General features: G+C 33.0%; 2 protein-coding genes across 4 annotated transcripts in view; one reads left to right on the plus strand and one right to left on the minus strand.

Moving 5' to 3' along the window:
- LOC134844357 (tubulin polyglutamylase TTLL7-like) overlaps positions 1-15315 on the minus strand; it is a 35996-nt gene extending 20681 nt beyond the window's left edge. The window contains exon 1 of the mRNA XM_063861003.1: positions 15032-15315. The gene's annotated coding sequence lies outside the window, so the exon portion shown is untranslated. The remainder of the gene's footprint in view (positions 1-15031) is intronic.
- LOC134845287 (unconventional myosin-VI-like) overlaps positions 1-25094 on the plus strand; it is a 238167-nt gene that overhangs the window by 55408 nt on the left and 157665 nt on the right. The gene's annotated exons all lie outside the window — the stretch shown is intronic.

Below are 25094 nucleotides of genomic sequence, written 5' to 3' on the forward strand. Positions count from 1 at the left end.
AAATTTAATATTTTGTGGTATTTCAACTGTAGTTTTTCGTGTGAGTAGTTCAGGTGGCGTATTTCTACTTAATGTATCTGGTAATGCCAGGTTTTTTCCTGCTGTCCAAACTATATGTAAGTTTGGAAATTTCATTAGAATTAGTTGAAATCTATAAACTTTATGATTTGGATTCGACTTTTGTGTAAAGAGAAAAATAATTGGTTCGTGATCTGTGAATAGAACTGTTGGGTGTTTTGATCCAAGTATCAGGAATTCATATTCTGTAAGTGTCTAAATTATAGCTGTACATTCTCTCATTAGGGTTGAGAGTCTTAGCTCTGCTTGAGTGAATAATCGGGAATTTGCTGATATAAGGTTCATTTTATTTGTACTACTATGTGATTGTAGTAATGCTGCGCCGATGCCAAAATTTGAAGCATCGCACATTGCATAGAATGGTTGGTTTGGATCTGGAATTGTGTTTGAAATTTGTTCAGTTAAAATTTTTTTAATTTCTTCAAATCGTGTTTGATGTTCACTAGTCCATTCAAAGTTATTTTGTTGTCTGAGGATATTATAGAAGGGTCTTAAGTATAATTGCATTTTATAAACGTATTTGCTTAAGAAACTTAATATTCCAATGAATTCTTGGATTTTCTTTTTGTTTGTTGGTGGCTGAAGTTTTTGAATAGCATCAATGCGTGATTTTAATGGGGTGATAGTGTTTCGTTCAATATTATGTCCTAAAAATTTAACTCGTGTTAGAAAGAAGTGTGATTTATTGGGAGCGGCCTTCAGGTTTTCGTTCTGAAGTATTTTATGATAGTGTTCTAAAACTGTAAACATTTCTTCTTTAGTTTGTGATTGCATAAAAACATCGTCTAAATAGGTGATTGCGTTTTTCTTGAGTATTAGTGGTCTAAAAATTTTACTCATAAAAGCTGAAAAAGCTGCTGGTCCTATGGATATTCCATAGAATAAGCGATTAAATTCATATTGTTGATTTCCAATAACAAATTGTGTTAAACGTCGTGATTGCTCATCTAGTGGCATTTGATTGTATGCACTATTCATATCTGCGGTTGTAAAGTTTTTTCCATTTATCTTTGTTAAGATAACTTGTATTGGTTCAAAAGGCCAATTGCATTTTGATTCATCAATTAGTGAATTGAGATATCTAGCGTCTAAAACTATTTTTAGCGATTCGCTTTTTGCTAGAATGATAACAGGGTTGATAGAAGTGTTACCTTTTGGTTATTCTTCCTTATTTAGTGGTGAAATAATTTTGTATTGTTCTAAGATGTCAAGTAATCTATTTACTTTGTCGTGTAAGTGAATTGGTACTTTACTGGCTCTTTGTTTTTTGAAAATTGCGTCGGGTTTTAACGGTAGATGTAGTGATGAACTGATGTTTCCAACGTCAAATTTTGATGTTGCGTAGACTGTTGAATATTTTAACAGTTGCTTTGCTAATTTATCAAATTCGATTTGTGTAATTTGTGAATGTTCAAAATAAAACATTGTTAAAAATTTTAGTTGTTCTTTTGTGTAATTTTTTATGTTGAATGTTGGTTTAAAATATGGTGCTTTTGTGAAGTAATCTGTGTTTCTCTTTTCATTACTTACTATGTTATTTATGGATAATTCTTCGTCAAGAATTGTGGATTGGCAAATATCTAATAATTGGAGTATATTATTAACGCGGTAGGCTACTTCATGAATGGGTGAGATTGTAGCGTTTGTTTCACAATATCCTAAAAGTCCTAAGAGTAATGTTACTTGATACGGTGTATTGTTATACACGTGTAACGAAATGATGTCGGAATTCGTGTTTTTCAAATATTTAATAGATGAGATCGTGATTTTGAAAAATTTGTGAATAGGTTTAAATTCAAAGTCTGACATAAAAAGTTGTTGTTTATTTTGACTTTTATCATACTGGTGAACTTGTTTTATTGAAAAATTATATATATATTTCCTGATAATGGTTTCAAGTGTTTCCGTTGTTGATTATAGATGGGATAAAATTTTGTTTCACAATATCCTAAAAGTCCTAAGAGTAATGTTACTTGATACGGTGTATTGTTATACACGTGTAACGAAATGATGTCGGAATTCATGTTTTTCAAATATTTAATAGATGAGATCGTGATTTTGGAAAATTTGTGAATAGGTTTAAATTCAAAGTCTGACATAAAAAGTTGTTGTTTATTTTGACTTTTATCATACTGGTGAACTTGTTTTATTGAAAAATTATATATATTTCCTGATAATGATTTCAAGTGTTTCCGTTGTTGATTATAGATGGGATAAAACTTTGAGAAGAATGGTGGTTGTTTGCTTAATCCTTGAAAAAATGTTAGAGCTGTATTTTTTGTTTTTGTGTACTTATCTTTGATTAGTATTTTACTATTTAAGATGTTGATTGTTGGTATATATTTAGATATAAATGGTATGCCAATGATATTGTGCTTAATATCAGTAATATGAAATGTTGTTTAAACGGTCTGTTTAAAATTTTGTTTTGCTCCATTGTTCTCGTGGGGTGAAGAAATAATTGGATTTTTCCATAGTTTACTAATGTTGATTCTTGTGCTGTTGCTAGTTTACTGGAGGTTTCAAAAGGCATTAATTTTGGATGTATTGTTTTGATTTCATTCTATGTGGGAATATTAATTATATTGGATTCTGCTCCTGAATCAATTAAAAAATCAATTTCAAGATCTGGTGGTTGAAATTCTTTGTTTCTTGGGCTTTCCAATAAAAATGGTATTGTCCAAATTTTTTCTCTGGGTTGTTCTTTCTGTATATTTTGATAAATATGATTTGTGTTTGAGCATTGTGTTTCACTTTTTTCATCGGGTTTAATTACTGTGTTTATTTCGTTTACTTCTTGTGTAGTTTGTGTAGTATCGGTGGGTCCAATTTAGTAATTGTGAAAGAGTTCCAATTGATTTTCATATATATGTGATGTAAAAGGTTGTTCATATATGACAAGTTCATAGTCATTTTCGACTGTTATCATATTTACTGAGATAGTGATTTCTGTATCACTCTCAGTATCTGATGATTCACAATGTATATGATTTAGTTGTATTTCGTGATTTTCTGTGTCATCAATACCTGGAGGGTCTGAAGTTGTTTCATCATTTGTTTGCACTTGATTAATGTGTCTTTGATGTTTTGGTGTACTACTTCTGTATCGATGTCTAGAGTCAGGGTAACGGTTTTTATTCCTATGTGGTGACGGGGAATAATTTCTATATCGATTATTGTAACTTGAATTTCGATTTTGTGAATTGTTTCGTGATCTGTTTTGATAATTATCATTTGATCTGTGATAGTTTGATCTATTATATGAATTATTTCTTGATCGATTGTTCGGGTAATTCTGATTTCGATTGTTCTACTTCTATTTCTATTATGTGAATAGTTTCTATTTCTGTTGTATGATGAGTTTCGTGATTGATTATTGGAATAGTGTTTATTCCTTAGGTTTGATTGGGAACTGGATCCAAAAACAAATTGTGTTGTATTGGAATTTGATCTTGAATAGTTATTTTGGTTATTTTGACTATTTGATCGGTTATAATTATTTTGTGAAGAATTTCGTGTATTTCTTCGTTATGGTGATCTTCCTCTATAACTTGAGTTATATGGTGATTGATTCCTTGTGTAATTGGTGTTGTTCGGAAGTGGTTTTCCTGAACTGTTATTACCATATATATTTTTGTTCGGTAGGCTTTGATCTTTTTTCATGTATTGATAGAACGATTTATTTGGTTCTTTATGCTTTTGAGGTTTATTCTGATTGTCTTGTTGTTTTTGTCTACATTCGGAGATACTGTGTCCGTATCGTCGGCAATAATCACACCATTTTTGAAGGATGGTTTGCCTTTAAAATTTGGATGTTTTTCATAGATATTTAGTATTTCAGTGTTTTTTTTTCTTTTAAGTCTGTATCTGATTCCTGTATGTTATTTATATGTGTAGTGTTTGTTTCAATTCGGTTAACATATTGTAGTTTTAGGTTTTCTGTTTCTTCGAGTTTCATTGTGATTTCGGCTTGTTCTAGTTTATCTACTAATTTTCGAAAATCTAAGTCTGGTTGTCGAATTGAAGAAGGATGAGATGCTCTCTTATTTATTGCTATTTTCCTTAATTGAGGTGTTAAGGCCATCATTAAAATTTCTGTCAATTTTGTGTTTTTATAGTCATGTGTATTAAGTGAATATGCTTTTCGAACTAGTGTTTCGATACGTACTGCTTATTTTTTGATAGTTTCATTTGGTAATCTGCGAATTTCATTACATAAAACTCTTTGGTGTTGTTTGTTTCTTTCAGAGTCAAACATTTTTGAAAATTCTTGTGTGAATCTTTTCCAATCTGATTTTATTTCTAAGGTAATACTGAAAACCATTTTTGAGCTGCGCCATCTAGGGTTGTTTGTATTAGTGCTGTGCGTCTATGTATCCAATTTTGATGTAGTGGCGTATTAATTGGTTCAGGTCCTACATTTAAAATTAAATTTGCTGTTACTGCATTTAAATAATATTCAGGATCTGTTCCTGTGAATACCATCAGTAGTTTATTGGATGTAATTGATGATCCACCCATGAGGTATGGATTCATTGTCATCTGTAGTGATTCTGCGGCATTTGGCATTTGCAAAAAATTTGAAAGTTTACTTTTTTGTTATTTCGTGTTGCTGAAGGTAATCTGGAAGCGGTATTTCATTTTGCATTTGAGTTGGTTGATAAGAGTGCATTTACATTGGGTTTTGTGGTTGTATTGGTTGAAAAGATTGTGTGTTAAATGGGTTTTGTATATGCATTTGTTGTGGATTTTGTACATCTGTTGGGTTTTGTGGGTAAATTTTTATATTTCGAGATGGTTGAGGTTGTCGTGGTCTTTGTGTGCGATATTCTTTAGTGTATGGTGCAAAAATATCTGGTTGGTGATAGTCGTCTTCATCAGATGATAAATAGTTAGTATTATATGGTGTATATTGATTATTTTTATTTTGTTGAGAGAATGGGTAATTTTCACTATAATCCTGTGTAGGTTGTAGATTATCTGGAAAATTTACTGAATTGGTCGATGTTTTCGGGAGATTCCAATAATGGGAACATACGTGATTTAATTTTTGTGTATTTTTTCGGGGAGGTTGATTTGTTCTTAGTTTGTGAGCATAATTATAATTGTGTTCTGCAAAGGTGTTTCTTGTGAATGGTTTTCGTGTTTTTGACGGTATTGTCATTGGTCTATACGTTTGATAATCCATATGTGAATATTTTGGAGCAACCGACGGTTTAACGGTTGATTGTAAGGTTACTTGTGCCAATGAAGTAATTGTATTTCTTGGTGTTGTCAAATTTGGGTGTATTGGTGAAATACTTTGTTGTGTAGTTGTTGTTGTTTGGACGATTTCTTCATTTATGAAGTGTGATGGTGTTTGAATATCTTGTTGTGTAAGATTTCTAGTTCCATTAAGGTTTTCATTATGTATGACGGTCGAATTTAAACTGTTATTTCGCGTATCAGAAAAAAATGTATTATAGTTTCATTGTGTTGCATCAATGGTTAATGGTATTACTTTTACATAATCTCTGTGATAAGATATTGTACTTTTTTGCTTGACTTGAGATAGATTGTGGGATATTTATAAATGTGGGATGAGACCATTCAGGGTCCCAAACGTAGTCTGATTGTTCTGAAAGGGCAGTGGCGTCATTTGTATTTTGAGGTCTGAAATTTTTTCTTGCTTGTGAAATTAAATCTAAATTTTGGGTGAAATAATCTATTATGAACCATGCTAAAATCTTTTGTAAATCATGTTTAGTGTGTTGTGAAACATCATCTTTAGTGAAATTTTCTTTAATTATATGTAGAAATGTTGAAAATAATGCGATTTCATTTCGTACTTTTGTATGTTTGGATGTTTTGGTTGATGAGATACTTTGGAATTCTGTTTTTTCTAATATAGTTTTTGCAATAATACTATAAGTATATATTATTGCAAAAACTTCGTTAGTGAATATGGAGTTTGCTCTTTGTGATTTATGATATTGTATGCTTTTGATATATTCTAGGAATACTTTTGAAAATTCTAATTCAATATCGTCTGTTTGAATTACACAATTGCGATGGGCTGTATTGGGTGTGCTGAATTCTATGGTATAGATTCCATATTGTTGTGTTAGATTACATATGTCTTTCAAATATTGTTCAATAATTTGTCTCTTGATTTTTACATCTGGGAATTCTGCTTTGCATGGACTGATTCCGGGTTCAAACTAATTTTCGAGTAAGTTCTTGCAAAAATCATGTTGACCTCTATCATCGGGTGAATCTATAAGAAAGGGGTAAACTGCTTCGTCATCTGGACTATCGTCACTTTGAGTGTGGCTCATTTTTTCGTTTGATGACTGTTAATATTTAACTATCGATGTGTCTAAGTGGTTGATTCCAAATATAAAAGTGTACTGGTTTGTGTTTGTATTGCTTTTTTATTCTTCTTTTTCCTCTTTTTGATGAATTTGAAGTTGTTTCTGAGTCGGAAAAAAATAATTGATCGTGGATGGGACAATTTTTATCAATTGATTCTTTTAATTTGTAGAGTTCATCTAAACTGCTGGCTTCTGATTCAGAAAATGCGTTACTATTTTTTGAAAATCTTTTTCGTGTGATTTGTCTTTGTTTGTTTATAATTTTTCTTTTTATTGTTTGTCGTTTTGTTCTAATGTATCCAACTGTTTGTGTATGAGGTGTGATTACAAGATCGTATTTTTTGTTATCTATTTCACAGTTGTGTAAAACGATTGTTTGTTTATTTCCTAAATTTTTGAATGATATAAGGTTTAGGATGAGGGATGCAAGAAGTTGTTAGTTATTTCTATTTCCTTAGACTGTTAGTCCTTACGATTTTTTGGTTAGCTAAACCTGGGTCTTTTTGTTCAGGGTTGGAGAGAAAAGTATACCGATTCCGGAGAATGATTTTTTTTTCTCGTGGCTAGTCTAAGCTAAGGCGTTAACTTACTTAATCTTACTTAGGGGTAGTGATTGTGTTCAAGGGTTGGAGAATAGTAAATCGATCCACAAGGTTCAGGTATAATTAGAACGCAAGTAGTTCGTTAGATACTATTTTAAACTTACTAAGTCTAAGATCTATCCTGGGTCTGGTAAGAGGAGGGTTCAAGTGAAGGATGAATAACCGAAGTTCTTCACTGTTTATCTTAATTTGAATGGTTAGTTTTTTTTTAAAAATTTCTATTAGTCCTGGGTCTTTTGGAAGGGTTGGTTAGTGAATCGACGTTTGAGGTCGTTAGACACTTGCTAAGTGGGTGGGGGAGAACAAAATTGTTCTGTTGATCTAAGGATAGGCCTTGATGATCAGGTTTTTAAATTTATTGAGATAGAAAATTTATTAAGATCCAAGGATAAGCCTTGATGATCTGATTTTAAAAATTAAGTGAATTTAAGTTTAAAATGATTTAAATTTATTGAATAAAAAGATTTAGTGAGCTTATGATTGCTGTTATGTTTAGGTGATGAAGCTGGAACACAACAGGATGATTTATGATTACTAACAATTATTGTCATGCTACTAATTTTTATTTTTATTTTTAAAAAATATTTTCAAATATGTTTTATATAAGACTGCAGAAATTAAGAAAACGATCTGCGATCTTTTTATCAATCATTATTGTACATTAATAATTTTGTTTAGCGCCTGAAATGATCATGAAGTTTTACTTCAAAATTTTATGTTTGCAAATGAAAATCTAAATTCATTGCTAATAAGATTCTAAATACAGAAGTTTGTCTTGGCCTATGCCGTACAATCATAAAACTAAATGGTAAGTTTCTACTTAGTCGTATATCGTCTCTTGTTCGAGGTCTTCTTCCAATACCAGGTATTTCTAGTATTGTGCGGAATATCGGCTCTGATCTTTTGAGTCGTAGAGACATTTCAATTAAGTTATTATCATATAACATTTTGAAAATGTTTTGTCTAAATTCCAATCTATTTTTGGTTAGTTCTAAGCTATTAAGGTCTTATTCGAGACTTATGGTCGCACCAGATGAGTTAAAGCCGATGTGGTTAATTCATAGAGTAATTTCGGATAGGGTACACCGTCTGCTCGTCACGCTAGCTTATTTTCGGCCGGATAGATTCGTGCAACTTCTTAGTCTAATACCGATCCTAATCTTACTCTTATACTTACTAGTCTCAGGGTGTTTAACTAGTCTCTGCTAGGCTCAATAGATCTAGGGTATACTGGTTTATTGCGGCTGCTGAAGTTCTCTTGGAGAGGCAACTAATTTCTAATTCAAATCTCTCTGGTGCTGAAATTACAAGTAATTTCAGCACTTACAAATAAGTGGGTTGCTAGTTAGATGGATTATGATTGGTTAATATTAAATATTTTACAGTGGTAAAACATTTAATTTATCCAATTATAAAATGTAGTTTAGATCAGGTTCCACTACGTAAACTGCTCGCTGAACACTTTGGAGACTACGTGCAAGTTTTTTAGAGCATATCACGACTTGTAGTCCCGCAAATAAAAACATCCGAAATCCGAATTAAAATCAAGCAAGAAAATTGGTCAGATTCTTCTTTATAAAACTAAAATGGCCATATTCTTTCAACTTAAAACTAAAAATTTTTTGAATTCAACTTCCTACTTTATCAAACTTTAGGTGGATTCTTATAATATCTATCGATTTTTCTGAAGTTTTCCAAAATTTTATGCTAGCAAGAAATAAGAAGAACAAGCAGATAAAAATATGATTGCTAATAGGGTAAAATTACATGGGAAAAAACGTTAAGAATGTTAGAAAAAAAATATTATTCATAAAGTGACCCAATATTTGTTCTCGGGGTGTTTCGATTATTTAGCCAACAATTTTTGAGGGTAGGTAAATTAATCATCCCGGGCTGATCACTCTACAAAAAGTTCCCTTATATTAGATTTTGTTGTGGGAGACTTCCGCTACTTTACAACTTTCTTATAAGAAAAGTTCTAAGACGGCAACTTTTTCCCAAAATCCATTAATGTCGCTAATAGTTCTTTGAACGTGTTTCTACACCATAATGAAGAAAACATCGGTTAATTTTTTTTTTATTTTTGCCTCATTATCATGAATGTGAAAATTTTTAGGTAATAGCTATAATGTATGCCTTTCGAACAAAAAAATTCCGAAAAAAAATATGGATTTTTTCAAAAAAAAGTTTTCAAGTTACACTTGATTAGTGGTTAGAATTTTTTTTTGAAGAGAAAAAAAATCAATTTTCACAAATAATGTCATATAAATCGAACGTCTTAGTAAGGGAATTCAGGTACAAACCGACAAACTTTCGAGAACTCAGCTTGGAATTTACTCGGTGTTAGTGGCTTTTTCGGTAAAAAGATTTAACAAAGTGAGTAGTTTCGCCCACAAATTTCCGTTTTTGTATTTTTCGAATTGAAATCAGGAAAATCAAGCCAACGCAGGCCCTTCTGAACTATTCCTCCAAATGATTGTCGTCGTTGTTTCTGTTAAAAACCCTCTCAACAGTATCCGCCCTCGGTTGTTTGCATCGGCAAACATGCCATTTGGCCCTGTAGCGTCTTCAGAAAGATAATTCCGACTGGAAAAGCAAATACGTTTTTCATGCCAGCAGTCGGACAATGCTTTTCGCAAAAGTTCAAAATCTAAAAAGTTATATCAGCTTGTTTGCAAAAACACTCACGACTAAAGAGTTTACACTGCAAAAGGTTCATCAAAATCACCAGCAGCAGGAAAAAAATGTTGAAACGTTCCGTTTGTCTTCAGGTAGGAACTGTTAAAGGTACTTGCGCCATGTTCGTTCTCCGTGTTAAGTTTGTACTTCAAATGGTTGGATTGAAGTTGTCCGAAAACCCAGTCAGCTTTAATACTCTTGTTATGTGTGATTAAGCTTGCAGCCGCTCATGGGTTTCCGCTCAACTTACCAAAAAACTTATGTCAGTGAACGAAAAAAAGTTTGTCCCCATTTTGACCCAGTTCCCTGCTTACGTAAAAATTTTCAAATGAGGAAAAATTTTAGGCCAAGACTGTTTCCGCGCCATCCGACCATTAGAAATTCACAGGGATAAAAGCCGCAATTCGCCGTTTGCTGTACGCCTACCTATCGATTGGGTTCTCAGTGGCCAAATACTTTAATCCTCAAGTTTGCTATCTCACTGTTTTAAATGTAATGTTGAGGATATCTCCCTTGTAGAACAAGTCAAAAACTGGCATGGTTTTTACTCTTACGGTACTTATATGCCACCGATCCTCTTTCCGCATCTGACAAACAAGAATCAGAAACGCTTTGGCATGACGGAACTCGCTACTCTGTTATTATTCTTTGGGTCGATTATGTTATCACTCAGTATTTTTCCACGTTAATTTTTGGAAAAACTGTCCTGAAAAATCTATATAAAACTTTATGTCTACAGTGGGTCAACAAAAAAGATACTTTAAACTTTATTCGTGGCATGATTATAGATAAAACGGGGCCAAATATGCAGCACACCGTCTTAAAAAACTTCTCGTTGGTTTTTGACCTAATCTGTCTGGTCGCACCGTACACCGTTCGTGCCCGACTCTTACTGAGGGATACTGGCCAGCAGTGAGATGAGCCCTTGTTCTACCAAAACTCGTTGTTTTATTTTAATTTCATACTGTTTCTTCGACACACCGGTTGGCAAATTAGAGTTGGATACGTTTGTTGAGAGTCCTCAGGATGTCTTTTGCTCTGTTGTTTTCCTGTGTGATAGCTCTGTATCACAAGTGAAGCCAGGATTACTTTCTATTTCGGAAAAGGTAGAGTATTGCCGAAAAAATTTTTCAATTTCAATCTTGATTTTCTGACAACTTTACTGACAAGCCGTCAGAATCTTGAAAAAGAGAAGTCATTGACAATAAAAATCAAAATTTCATGCACTTCGTGGACTGAGAGCACAACTAAACTGCAATGAATGAACTTTTCCAGCAAATTGCTTGCCTTTTTGGTTGATCGGGTTTCCGAAAACCTCGAAACCAACACAATGGATGAGTGGTTCCATGCTTCCAGTGGCGACAACCCATCAGATACCAGCTTGCGTGGCATAAATGCTCAGGCATCGAAAAAAAGCTGGTGGGTTAAAGATTCAAACTTTTTGAAAATTAAGTCTTTTATTTCAAATCTGACCTTCTCAACTTGGAGCTCTCGTCTGAAAAGATCTTCAATTGGTTGAAATGAAAATAATGAACAAGCTGCAATTTTCACTGTCATCTATAAGACCAGCGATTCAGTTTTGTGAGCAAAATGTTTTGATATTTCCCAGAGACTCAAAAAAGTAGCCACAATGATGCTGAGGTTTTTACAGACATCACCGTTTAACCGCGAGACTCGTTCAATAGCCGATCTCTACAAGTTGCAATTAGCAAAGCAAATGCTACTGGTTCTGTCAGAGTCTTTCCCTGTCGAAGTCCTCGCACTTCCTAATGAAAATTCCAAATAAAAATTTTCGCTAAAAAGTTTTTTTTGCCGTGCATTGGTCACAATGGTCTAGTCCGTTCCACTGGTTGTGTTCGCCGTCTCTTTTCACTAAAAAAAGTTATCACCAAAACGTTGATTACCTGCGTGCTGTTAGACAACTAGAGTATGTTGTATTGGGGTTCGGTGTTGCCCTCAGTTCAATAAAAATCAATATTACGTGTTATGTCAAAAAAAAAGCAAAAGTGGTTACACCTATGAGGCTGACCTTTTGCTCGAGCGACTGGGTTACCAACAACCGCCATTCGCAAACTGCAAAGTAGATCAGGTCCCTCAATTCCAAATAACGATTCGACAAGGATCAGAGAAAGTTGGGGCTTCTTAGTTTGCGTGTATGATGATGCGTGAATTTCATCTCGAGGTTGTTCCATCACTGGATACTAGTTGTGTAATGGGCACTGTACGTTTTAGTGCTTGGTGAGAAATGCCTTCTATCATCTGGTCCGAGACTGGTACAAATTTCATAGAATTTAAAAGTTAAACTAAATGAATTCTGGTATCGTTTTTTGGTTATAATTTGTTTGTTAGCCGTAGTTGATGAAAATTGTTTCTGATCAGCCTCCACTTATTGCAATATTTATGATATATTGAGTGTACCCAAAAATAATCAGATTGATGAGAGTGTGCTATAATGCCTATGTTCTTGAGGTGCTAAAAACGTGAAAAGTTTGACAAATAATCTATCGAATTATTGGAAAACTTTTCAAGAACAATTGAAATCAAATGAGTTGTCCTGAGTTTTTCTTCGTCTTTAATACCGAATGAATAACCTCAACAGTGATCAAACTTGGTTTTTATCTAAGCATGGTCAAGAAATAAACATTAACTCGTATGGCTACCAAAAGTTATCTGGTTTTTAAGTGATTACTGCTTATTTTTGTTTAGCGTTAGAGTGTTTTCTAATCATAGCATCAGCTCAACTCAAAAAAAACGTAGCGTACCTCAAGAAGATTTTAGCGTTATCGAACGGCAATGAGGCTTTGCATGTCAAAAAAACTAACTATTGAAACCGTTGTGACATTCGACCAGAATGGCCAAAATGCAATTTATGCAGACTTCGAATTTTTAGCAGTAGGCCTTCCGAGTTGATGATTTCGAAGGATTAACGACGTTATTCGGATGATTGGCAGAACGGTGAAGGTCAGGATATTCCCGTATTTTAAAATTTTAAATTTTCGAAGTGATGACGTAATATTTCTGAGAAGCGTCAGAAGCGGCCATTTTAGAAAAAGAACTAAGAAAAACAGAACAACTTTATCTGTGATTGCGAACAGAACGAAAATCGAGATTAAAGAAAAACGACAACGAACTACAATAGCAGAGAACGTTCCAAGTTGCAACTATTGTGCTGCTACAATAGTTGCAAGGCCGTTGCCAACAACGGTGAAGGGTGAGAACCAGCCTTCCGGATTGGCGTGAAATTGAACTTAAGGAGCTTGATTCACTGGATTCAAGAATCCGGAAGGGTTTCGGGACTGGAACTTCTAGCCTTTTATATAAACTTTTAGCTTCTTGTCATGTCCTGAATTGATTTTAATTAACAACTGGATTCATTTTGATAAGGATGAGAAGCTAGGAGTTGGGGGGAAAGGGTTGATCCATCTTCGATGGAGATGATGGTTTTTATCTACTGAACAAAAACAATAGTAATATAATAAGTAGTAGCCCTGTTTTTAGGAGTGACCTCGTGGTCTGGGGATACTGAGACCCAGCCATGAGCTCACTATTTTTGCATGTAATTCAGTTAATTTGAGCGTTCTGGTCGAAGCCGGAGAGCAGTAACGTTTTGGTCGACCCGATGTAAGAAAGACCACCGAAAAGTACTGGCTTGGTAGAGCCGGTGAAAAACATGCAAAGCTCTGTTTAGACGCTAGCCAGTCGTCTTAAGACTTAGTTTTGTTATCCGTCGATATGTATCTTCCGGGCGAATGTTACACGTGTTTTTTCGTCATTTCTTAAATTGTGACAACACGCATTTGGTATCATTAATGAGTAAAACACCTATGAAGACATCAAAAAATCAATTTGTTGAGGAGGGACGGGAATAGAGCCATTTTAATTGAGGGTTTTGTTTCTGGTGAGGTTCTTTTGTTACGAGTTTGATATGGCTTAACTATTTTAAAAAAGATAACCTATGCAAGCTCGTTGCATTATCAGAACAATTGTAAGACAACTGTAAAATAATAAAGGAGAAAGAAAAAGAGTCTATCTTTTTTCTATTGCAGGTCAAGTAAAAAAGGCTTGTCATTGAAATTTGACAAGTCTGTGGCAGACCTTTTGAGTGGAAAATGTTCTGTTGAGTTGGTTATGCTGATAGAACTAGACCCGTGTTGATCATCCTACAAAAGTTCCCAAACTAAAAATTTCTGATCAGGTTTGTAGATTCACGCTATCTTAAATCTGTCTTATAAAAAATCTCAAAAAAATTGGCAAAAACAGTTTGAATGCTTAAATAACAGAAAAAAAAAACAAAATTTTTTGAAAGTTTGTGCATTTTTTCAATTTAATGCATGTAAAAATTTTCAGGTTGTGGTAATGATGTATGCGTTTCGATCAAAAAAGTTCCGAAACGAAACTTTTTTTCAATAATTATCCTAGTAAACGTAATTAGCGGTTTTGGTGACAATAAAAAAATCAATTTTGACGAAGCATATCATTTAGCTTTGGAAATGCTGTTTGTGGGGTACAGGTATAAATCCATAAAAAAACTAGAAATTAGCTGCAAAGTAACTGAAATTGCCGAGCCCTTTTCCAATTCCCCCTTTGATTTTTTTTGAAATTCAATATCTGAAAGTCTATTTAAAATGCGTTATAAACTGCATCAAAACGTGTCAGTGTGAACAGGTGAACAAGTGTTTACAACATTTCTTAGAGCCAAAAAAGCGTGTGAACAGTTTTTGTGAACAGCTTAATTTTGAATTTTTACGAGGGGGTGGGAAACTGGAAAAGAGCCAATTTTCGGTAAATACTTGCAGCTAGACGAAATTTTTGGGCAAAGAGTTTGCGTTATTGTACTCTGCGGCAGCGAAGAAAACTGAAGCTAGTCGAAAGAAAATTTGGCTCTTTTCCAGTTCCCCCCCCCCCCCCCCTTTGATTTTTTCTGACATTAATTCGATAAGAATCTTTTTAAAATGTTTTTTTTTTCACGTTAGAAACTGCAATAAAACATGTCAGCGTGAACAGGTGAACAACTTTTTCCAACGCTTCCTACATGCAAAATGCTGCGTGAACGATTTTTGAGCAGTTTCATTTTAAAACTTTACGCGGGGGGTGGGAAACTGGAAAAGAGCCGAAAATTAATCAAAAAACGAGCAAAAAGACTTGAAACTTTTCTGTAATAAAAGTCACTATCTTACAATTTTCTTATGAGAAAAAGCACCTATCTTGTAAAATTCTTAGAGCCTAAATTTGCAAGAAGTTGTAACATTCTTAAGAGAAAAGTTTTAAGATACCGACTTTGGGTCTACCTCACTTTCCTAATGGTTTGATTAAACTCACCTTTGAAAGCGGGACGACTGACTATCAGTGAAAATAATTGGTGGCACTTCAAAAATACCAGCAGTGTAGAAATCGATCAAAGTAAAAAGCAAAGGAATTTTATGATAAAAAGGCACGTGTTTGAAATGCATCCAAAAAGCATCCAAGCGATTTGTATTTGCAATTAAACGGTATAGTTTTTCTGCCTTGGTTAAATTTAGCTTCCAAAATTCTTACGTGCCTTTGAGAATCAGTGAACAGATGCTTGATCACTGGCACGTTTAATTCCCAATACATGAACGACTGTTTTTCCTTTTCCCCTCTTTTTTTTTACATCTTTGCTATTTTTACTCTTGTCTGATTGTTATAAAAAATTAGCATGTGAATTATTAGGCTGGGCTATTCCAAACATAATCCATGATGTTCCTTGTACTTTACCTTGTAAAATCCTTCTCAGCGCCATAAAGTTGATATGTATATGAGAAGGGGAACAAGAAAAGGAGTCATCGTCAGAACAAGCAGCGAAGGCTTTTTTTTTCCACTTATTCATATTGGATCAATTTAATGGTGTTACGAGGGGTTTTACAAGGTCATATAAGAAGACCAAATTTCTTTTGACGCAGTTTTCAAAATTTCAGTGTAAATTTGCAGGTTCTGACTCTTTTCCATTCCCCACTTTTCAAATTCAATTTTGAAAAACTTCTATGACATTATCAGCTCTTTTTCAGTTTCCCAACACCCTCGTAAAATATTAAAATGAAGCTGATCAAAAATTGTTCACACATCAATTTGGTTGTAAGAAATGTTGTTAAAACTTGTTCATCTGTTCACGCTGACACGTTTTGATGCATTTTTCAACATGAAAAGTCCTGGAACCTGATCTAAACTACATTTTATGATTGGATAAATTAGATATTTTACCACTGTAAAGTATTCAATATTAACCAATCATGATCCATCTAACTAACAACCCACTTATTTGTAAGTGCTGAAATTACTTGTAATTTCAGTACCAGAGAGATTTGAATTTAACTTAGAATTTAGTTGCCTCTCCTAAGGAACTTCAGCAGCCGCAATAAACCAGTATACCCTAGATCTATTGAGCCTAGCAGAGACTAGTTAAACAACCTGAGACTAGATAGTATAAGAGTAAGATTAGGATCGGTATTAGACTAAGAAGTTGCACGAATCTATCCGGCCGAAAATAAGATAGCGTGACGAGCAGACGGTGTACCCTATCCGAAATTACTCTATGAGTTAACCACATCGGTCCTAACTCATCTGGTGCGACCATAAGTCTCGAACAAGACCTTAATAGCTTAGAATTAACCAAAAATAGATTAGAATTTAGACAAAACATTTTTAAAATGTTATACGACGATAATTTAATCGAAATGTCTCTACGACTCAATAGATCAGAGCCAATATTCCGAACGATAACAGAACTACCCGGAATTGCAAGAAGACCTCGAACCAGAGACGACATACGACAAAGTAGAAACTTACCAAATAGTTATATGATAATACGGCAAAAGCCAACACAAACTTTTATATTTAGAATTTTAATAGCAATGAATTTAGACTTTCATTTGCAAACATATAATCTTGAAGTCAATCTTCATAATCATTTCAGGTGCTAAACAAAATTATTAATATACAATAACGATTGATAAAAAGATCTCAGATCGTTTCCTAAAATTCTGCAGTATTATATAAAACATGTTTGGAAAATATTTATTGAAAATCAAAATAAAAATTAGTAGCATGACAATAAACTGTTAGTAATCATAAAATCATCAGTTGTCCCAGCTTCATCACCTAAAACATAACAGCAATCATAAGCTCACGAATATCATTAAAACACTAAATCTTTTCTTAAATAAATTTAAACCATTTTAAACTTAAATTCACTTAATTTTAAAATCAGTTCATCAAGGCTTATCCTTGGATCTTAACTTATTTTCTTTTTAATTAAATTTAAACTTGATCATCAAGGCCTATCCTTGGATCAAAAAGAACAATTTTGTTCTCCCCCACCCACTTAGTTAGTGTCTAACGACCTCAAACGTCGATTCACTATCCAACCCTTTCAAAAAACCCAAGACTAATAGAAATTTTTGAACAAAACTAATCATTCAAATTAGGATAAACAGTGAAGAACTTCGGTTATTCATCCTTCACTTGAACCCTCCTCTTACCAGACCCAGGATAAATCGTAGACTTAGTAAATTTAAAATAGTATCTAACGAACTACTCGCGTTCTTATACTAGCCACGAGAAAGTAAAAAATCATTCTTCGGAATCGATATTCTTTTCTCTCCAACCCTGAACAATAGACCCAGGTTAAGCTAACCAAAAAATCGTAAGGACTAACAATTTAAGAAAATAGAAATCATCTAACAACTTTTTGCATCCGTCATCCTAAACCTTATGTCATTTAAAAATCTAGGAAACAAACAAACAATCGTTTTACACAACTGTGAAATAGATAACAAAAAATACGACCTTGTAATCACACCTCACACACAAACAGTTGGATATATCAGAACAAAACGACAAACACTAAAAAGGAAAATAATAACTAAACAAAGACAAATAACACGAAAAAGATTTTCCAAAAATAGAAACGCATTTTCAGAATCAGAAGCCAGCAATTTAGACGAACTTTATAAATTAAAAGAATCTATAGATAAAAATTGCCCCATTCACGATCAATTATATTTTTCCGACTCAGAAACAACTTCAAATTCATCAAAAAGAGGAAAAAGACGAATAAAAAAGCAATATAAACACAAACCAGTACACTTATATAACTGGAATCAACCAATTAGACACATCGATAATTACCTATTAACAGTCATTAAACAAAAAAATGAGCCAAACACACACTCCAAGTGAAGATAGTCCAGATGATGACGATATCTTCCCCTTCCTCGTAGATGCACCCAATGATAGAGGACAGCATATACTTTGCAAGAATTTACTACTAAATATATTTGAACCCGGAATTAGCCCATGTAAAACAGAGTTCCCAGATGTAAAAATAAAAAGACAGATTATTGATCACTATCTGAAAGATATATGTAATTTGACACAACAATACGGAATCTACACCATAGAATTCAGCTCACCAAACCCGAATCACCGCAAATATATAATTCAAACAGACGACCTTGATTTAGAATTTTCAAAAGTATTCTCAGAATACATAAAAAGCATACAATATCATAACTCACAAAGAGCAAACTCCATATTCACTAATGAAGTTTTTGCCATAATATATAGTTATATCTCAATATTAGAAAACGAAATTCCAATCCCAAGTGTCTCACCGACAGAGACATCTAAACATATAAAGGTACGACATGAAATCACACTATTTTCAACTTTTCTACATATAATTAAAGAAAATTTCACTAAAGATGATGTTTCACAACATACAAAACATGACTTACAAAAAATCTTGGCATGGTTTATAATAGATTATTTCACACATAATATAGATTTAATTTCACAAGCAAGAAAAAATTTCAGACCTCAAAATTCAAACGATGATATCGCCATCACAGAACAGTCAGACTACGTTTGGGACCCCGAATGGTCTCATTATGCATTTATAAATATCCCACAATCAATTGCAAGTCAAGCAATAAGTATAATATCTTATACAAGAGATTATGTAAGAGTAATACCATTATCCTGCAACACCATTAAACTACAATACATTTTTACCCGATACGCGAAATAACAGCTTAAACTCGACCGTCATACACAATGAAAACCTTAATGGAACTAGGAACCTCACTCAACAAGATATTCAAACACCATCACACTTCATAAATGAAGAAATTGTCCAAACAACAACAACTACACAACAAAGTATTTCACCGATACGTCCAAATTTAACAACACCAAGAAATACAAACACTTCACTAGCACAGGTAACCTTACAATCAACCGTTAAACCTTCGGTTGCTCCAAAATATTCACAAATGGATTATCAAACATATAGACCCATGACAATACCGTCAAAAACACGCAGAACGTTCACAAGAAACAATTTTGCGGAACACAATTATAATTACACACATTCATCAAAAACAAACTATCCCCCCCCCCCGAAAAAATAATAATAATCAGATAAGATCTCGATATTGGGATAACCCAATGATAACAACCAATTCAGTAAATTTTCAAACTAATTCACATCCTCCACAGGATCGTAGTGAAAATTACCCATTCTTTCAACAGAACAAAAAGAAAAAACAAGCACCTCATCAAACGGATTACCTATCCTCTGATGATGATTATTTACAACCAGATATATTTGCACCAAATACACAAGAATATCGTGGACAAGGAGTGCAAAAACCATATACATATCATAGAATTTTTTCTCCACACCCAACAGATACACAAAATCAACAACCAATGCAAATGCAAAACCCAATTAATACACAATCTTTTCAACCAATTCAGCCACAAAACCCAATGATTACACACTCGTATCAACCAACACAAATGCAAAATGAAATACCACTTCCATATTACCTTCAACAACACGAAATAACAAAAAATCAACTTTCGAATTTTTCACAAATGCCAAATGCAGCAGAATCATTACAAATGACAATGAATCCATACCTTATGGGTGGATCATCAATAACATCAAACAAACCATTAATGGTATTCACAGGAACAGACCCTGAATATTCTGTATAAGATTATTTAAATGCAGTAACAGCAAATTTAATTTTAAATATAGGACCTGAACCAATTAATACGCCACTACATCAAAACTGGATACATCGACGCACAGCATTGATACAGACAACCTTAGACGGCGCAGCCCAAAAATGGTTTTCAGTATTGCCTATAGAAATAAAATCAAACTGAAAAAGATTTACACAAGAATTTTCAAAAATGTTTGACTCCGAAAAAAACAAACAACAACAAAGAGTTTTATGTAATGAAATTCGCAGATTACCAAATGAAACCATCAAACAATTAGCAGTACGTATCGAAACACTAGTTCGAAAAGCATATTCATTAAAAACACACGACTATAAAAACACAAAAATGACAGAAATCTTAATGATGACCTTAACATCTCAATTAAGGAAAATAGCAATAAAAAAGAGAGCATCCCATCCCTCCTCAATTCGAGAGCCCGATTTAGATTTTAGAAAACTAGTAGACAAACTAGAGCAAGCGGAAATCACAATGAAACTTGAAGAAACAGAAAATCTGAAATTACAATATGTTAACCGAATTGAAACAAATATCACAAATATCAATAATATACAGGAATCAGATACAGACCTCGTTGAAAAAATCACTGAAATACTCAATATTTACGAAAAACACCCAAACTTTAAAGGCAAACCATCTTTCAAAAAATGGTGTAATAATTGCCGACGATACGGACATAGTATTTCTGAATGTAGACAAAAACAACAGGACAATCAAAACAAACCTCAAAAATACAAAGAACCAAATAAATCATTCTATCAATACATGAAGAAAAATCAAAATCTACCAAACAAAAATGTATACAGCAACAACAGTTCAGGAAAACCACTTCCGAACAATACCAATTAGACGAGAACTCAATCACCATATAACTCAAGTTATAGAGGAAGATCACCAGAACGAAGAAATACACAAAATTCTTCACAAAATCATTACAATAGACCAAATAGTCGAAATAACTACTCCAGATCAAATTCGAATACAACACAATTTGTTTCTAGATCTAATTCCCAATCAAGGAATAATTACTATCCAAACAATCAATCACGAAACTCATCATACAATAGAAATAGAAACTACTCCAATAATCGAAATAGAAGTTATTCAAACAACCGAAACCAGAATTACCAGAACAATCGATCAAGGTATAACTCATATAATGGATCAAACTATAACAGACCAAACAATAATTATCAAAACAGATCGACAATAATTCACAAAATCGACATTCAAGTTATAATGACCGTTATAGAAATTATTCCCAATCACCACACAGGAATAATAACCATTATAATAATTCCAACAATCGCCACAGAAGTAGTACACCTAAACATCAAAGACATATTAATCAAGTACAATCAAACCCAGAAACAACATCAGAACCCCCAGGTATTGATGACACAGGAAATAACGAACTACAACTAAATCAAATAAACTGTGAATCATCAGATTCAGAAAGTGATACAGAAAACACTATCTCCATCAATATGATAGCAGTCGAAAATGACTACGAACCTATTCTATATGAACAACCTTTTTCATCACATATATATAAAAATCAATTAGAACTCCTTCACAATTATTATATTGAACCCATCCATTCCACACAAACGGCACAAGAAACTAACGAAATCAACACTACAAATCAATCTAATGAAAATGACAAAACAAAATGCTTGAATACAAATCACATCTATCAAAATATACAAAAAGAACAACCCAAAGAAAAAAATTGGACAATACCATTTCTTTTAGAAAGCCCAAGAAACAAAGAATTTCAACCACCAGATCTTGAAATTGATTTTTTAATTGATTCAGGAGCAGAATCAAACATAATAAACATTCCCACATGGAATGAAATAAAAACGTTGCAACCAAAACTAACACCTCTTGAAACCTCAGTAAACTAGCAACAGCGCAAGGATCAACATTGGTAAACTATGGAAAAATTCAATTATTTCTTCTCCCCACAAGAACAGTAGAGCAAAATAAAATTTTAAATAAACCATTTAAACAAATATTCCACATCACTGATATTAAACACAATATTATTGGAATACCATTTATCTCTAAATATATACCAACAATCAACATTTTGAATAGTAAAATACTAATCAAAGATAAATACACAAAAACAAAAGACACATCCCTAACATTTTTTCAAAGATTAAATAAACAACCACCATTCTTTTCAAAATTTTATCCGATATATAATCAACAAAAAAAACACCTGAAACCCCTATCAGGAAACATATATAATTTTTCAATAAAACAAGTTCACCAATATGATAAAAAACAAAATAAACAACAACTCTATATGTCAGATTTTGAATTCAAACCTATCCATAAGTTTTTCAAAATCACAATCTCATCCATAAAATATTTGAAAAACTCGAATTCAGATATTATTTCTCTACATGTATACATCAATACACCCTATCAAGTAACATTACCTTTAGGACTTTTAGGCTATTGCGAAACCAACGCTACGATATCACCAGTACACGAAAAAGCATACCGCGTAAATAATATACTCCAATTATTAGATATTTGTCAATCCACAATTCTTAATGAAGAATTATCCATAAATAATATAATAAGTAATGAAAAAAGAAATACAGATTATTTCACAAAAACCCCATATTTCAAACCTACATTCAACATAAATAACTATACAGAGAATCAACAGAAATTTTTAACAATGTTTAACTTTCACAAATAACACAAGACGAATTTGATAAATTAGCCAAACAGCTAATAAAATATTCATCAGTCTATGCAACATCCAAATTTGATGTTGGCAAAATCAGCTCATCACTACATCTCCCATTAAAACCTGACGCAGTTTTCAAAAAAAAGAGCAAGTAAAGTACCAATTCATTTACACGATAAAGTAAACAGATTACTCGATATTTTAGAACAATACAATATTATCTCACCGGTAAACAAAGAAGAACAACCAAAAGGTAAATATAGGTACATATAGTTTGGACAGCAGGAAAGAATCTTGCCTTACCAGACACTTTAAGTCGAAATACACCACCTGAATTACTTACACGTAAAACTACAGTAGAAATACCCAAAATTATAAAATTCTACCTTGCAGAAAACGAAACATCACCCCGACTAGAATGCAAATATGCAGTAAAAACTGACGTTGAACAATCACAAATAAACAATCTACAACACTTCCCACTTTATTTAGATTGCCAAAATAACCACTACGAAGTTGATCTACTTGGAACATCAACTTTCAAACCAACTCCATACTCACAATGGATAAAAAATAACACCCAACAAAAAAGAGTAAAACAACACCCACATAAAAAAGACCTTTTTCCATTAATTGAAAAAGAAAATCTAGCTGATAAAATAAATGTATCAGGACCACAAACAAACGATTCAAAATACACAATAAATCAAGTTTTTGACCTCCATGACCCACTTGATACAATTCCTTTATCTAAATTAGAAATTGAAAACATTTTTCTCCCCCCAACGAATAAAGTCACAATTAATACTTTGAAACAATATCAAAATCTAGACCCAGTAATTAGACAACTAAAATCATGGCACAAATATAAAACTAAACCCGTCAAGGCAGATACAACTATTTTAGGAAATAAAACATTCCTCCGATATTTTCGAAAATTCAATAATACAACAATTAACGAAAACACAGACCTTCTAGAATACCAATTAAACGAATCTACAGTTCCCTGTCTCCCCCTAAGTATGATTCTTATAGCTTTTAATATTTCACATACACAAAACATTAAAGGACACTCTGGATCAGAGAAAACATATTCAAATTTCATACAAAACTTTTATTTTCCAAATGCACCAATTTGGATAAAAGTACTATGCAATGATTGTATAGTATGTCAGCTAAATAAACCTTACCCAAATCAAAAACAAATAGCACAAAAACAAGATTTTAAAGGACAAAGTTTGTACTTTAACCACCGTATTTCATTTGATACAAAAGGACCAATTTCACCCTCATCCGAAGGAAACTCCTACATTATGGTAATTGTTGACGCGTTTACACATTATGTAGCACTTAACCTAGTACATCATTGTAACGCTTATTACGCTTACACAACACTCTATGAACACTGGATAGCCAAATTCGGACTACCAGAAATTTTAGTTACAGACAACGGTACAGAATTCATAAATAATGAAATCATAACACTATGTCATTTATATAACATCAAACACAAACCACGTACATCTCACGCACCTTGGACAAACGGCTTAGTCGAAGGTATGAACCGTTCACTACAAGAATATCTTAGATGTATCATCAATGGAAATGATACAAGATACACCGAATGGTCAGCAGATGTAAAACTATTTCCCTTAGCATATAATTCACAAATCACGACAACTCTAGGAATGTCACCATATGAAATGGTTTTTAATCAAAAGCCACGCAAACCAATTATGTTTACAGCAAACTCTCATAAAAATGCACAAAGTTATTGTCAACCGAATAAAGACTCAATTTGTTATAACTTACCTTTACATACACACGATGAAGATCATTTTCATCACCCACAAATTCTTAAATTAGCCTCCGGTACACACACCGAATGGATTTTAAACAGAGATAAAAAACACAATGAAATTTACCAAAAAGTAACAAAAAAGTTGTTACAAAGACAAAACATAAATGAACAAATAAATTCACGCTTTACACCAGCCTCCGATTTAAAAATTGGAACATTTGTTTTAATACCCAATTTTAACACTCAAAAAGGAATCTCTAAAAAATTACAACCCCTTCGTAAAGGACCATACCAAATAATTGCCAAACCCACTGATGTCACATATAAAATTACCGACTCAGACAAAAAAGAAATTGTTCAACACCGAAACAACCTATTACCTTATTACCCAAAAGAATACGCACTACGCGAACAAACTCAATTATATTCTTTCACAGGTTTAAAAGTTATTCAAAATAACCCACATACGGAGAATAAAACAAAAGAACAACATGACATTCATCTCGAAAACCAAAATAAAAAATCAACTATAACGAAAAACAATACAAAAAAGCCAACATCTGAACAAATACGTGAAAATCCCTTTAACCCTACAAACCAAACATCACGACTACCATATTGGAGAACACATTCATTCACACAAGGTGAACCAAATTTAATCAATGATCCAATAGATATTTTTACGGATACAACAACATCCTCATCACTACCAGAAACATTATCGCTACCATCAACACCATCAATCAGTCAGATTTCACCAACGCCTTTTAACTTCAATTTCCCAAATAACCTCGACGCTAGAACTCGAGAACAATCAT

Source organism: Symsagittifera roscoffensis, chromosome 4, assembly GCF_963678635.1.
Source record: "Symsagittifera roscoffensis chromosome 4, txSymRosc1.1, whole genome shotgun sequence".
NCBI lineage: Eukaryota > Metazoa > Xenacoelomorpha > Acoela > Convolutidae > Symsagittifera > Symsagittifera roscoffensis.